Consider the following 1,765-nt stretch of genomic DNA (forward strand, 5'->3'; position numbering starts at 1 on the left):
CTGGGGAACGCGGCAGACCCCTTCCCCGAACCGGCTCTCCCAACGCCGGCAGAGCTCGGCGTACCCAGCCAGACCCACAGGGAATGGTCCTCTGACCCCTGCCAGTCCCCCCCACGTCCTCACCCAGTAGAGCAGCCAGCAAGGGGAGAGCATCCATCCCGCCTGCCGTGGCCCCCTGGTCCCCCCGAGTCCCGCGGACAGGCAGAGAGCCAGACAACAGGGATTGCCACCAGCGCAAGTCACCTTGGAGGGCAGCAGCAGGATCAGGCCCTGTAAGGGGATCTGGCTCTGCGCTCCCAGAAGGGTCCCGGACCCCTCCCCGCCCCAGAGGGGATGTGGCAGCTTCGCAGGGCAACGCAGCTGAGACACACGCCTTCCCGCAGCATCTGCCCTGTACCCCGCCGGGATCAGCACCTCAGCACTGCCCCAGCGCGACGACCACCCCGGGGGCAGATGGGGAGCGGGGACACGAGCGGTGGTGTGACGCCTGCGAGAGACATCGTGGGCCCTGGCGAATGGGGCAAGAACAAGCTGGAGGAGGGGATGCTAACGCAAGAGCTGTTTCAGCAGTTTCCCCTCCACTCCTCGGCAGCAAAAGCGGAACCAGTGGCCGCGTGTGCTCTGCCCGCAGGAGTCGGCTCTGCTCCCTGCGCCTGTCCAAGCCTGGAACAAACTCCTGCTGCAAGAAGTGGGCAGAGACACAGACACGGGGACTTTCCGGAGCCTGTGACCAGACTTGTGTCCACGCCACAGCTCAGGCTTTGTCCGGCCTTTGCTAAGAGGGGTCTGTGCCAGGGCAACAGGACCCTGCCCTCTGTGGCCGGGTCCCCAGAGCGGGGAACGCTCCCTGCCCAGGGGAAAGCCACCCACGGTGCCAAACCCAGCAGGACCTCAGCAAGGACTGGGTCACCACCCCACACCGTGAGCGAGGCGCTCGCGTTTCCCAGGTGGGAGAGGGAGGGACAGGCTGTGTTTGCACCCAGCGGGGGTCCCAGATGTGGTCACAGCCGCCCCAGGAGCTTGCAAGAAGAGGTTCCCCACGAGAAACCTCCTCCAGCCTACCAGAAGGCAGTGACACCAGTCCCGCCTCACCGAAGAAGTGCGACGGGGTGAGCCTGGCACCCTGTGCCACCAGCCACCGCGGGACCCACACGCAAGCCTGCACCCACTGCAAGGCTGGAGACGCAGGATTAAACGTGCCGGTATTCAGACAGTGCTTCGCTAAGCCCTGTCACAAGCAGCTCTAGATAAAGAGATGGAGGCAGAGCCGGCGCTGAGCTCCAACACTTCCCAATCCCGTTAGTGCCAACCAAGCCAGCTCCACCGCCTGCGTCCAACCCCACTTCGCTCCATCAGCCCCTCAAGGCCACCGCTTCGCCAGCGTCCCCCAGGGCTTTCCCCCCAAACCTGCTTCCCCAGGGCCACCCTCTGCTACCCCTGCTGGCCCCGGGGACGGAGCCCATCACCTAGAGCACCTCCATCGCCAAACCCCGGCACTGGGCTGTCGAGGCCTGGGGCTCGCAGGACTGTGCCCAATGTCCTGCTGGGGGACAAGGAGCCCTGAGCCCGGGTGGTTTGGATCCAGCCCCGGGACAGGGTCCTTCGCGCAGGGGGGTGGCAGAGGGTCGGCAGCCCCCCTCTCCCTCCCTCCCTCCCCAGGGGCTCGCTGGGTGCCGGCAGGAGGATGCTGCGCAGCATCGGGCCCAGGGGAGGAAGCCACACCTCTCTCCTCCTCTGCCTCAGCATCCGGGGTAAGGACTTAACT

At 66.2% G+C, this 1,765-nt stretch overlaps 1 protein-coding gene across 1 annotated transcript in view; it reads right to left on the reverse strand.

The window, feature by feature from the left end:
- The window catches only part of ABR (active BCR-related), a 25,508-nt gene that overhangs the window by 22,696 nt on the left and 1,047 nt on the right, over positions 1–1,765 (reverse strand).

Source organism: Charadrius vociferus, unplaced genomic scaffold, assembly GCF_000708025.1.
Source record: "Charadrius vociferus isolate BGI_N301 unplaced genomic scaffold, ASM70802v2 scaffold793, whole genome shotgun sequence".
In the NCBI taxonomy this organism is placed as follows: Eukaryota; Metazoa; Chordata; class Aves; order Charadriiformes; family Charadriidae; genus Charadrius; species Charadrius vociferus.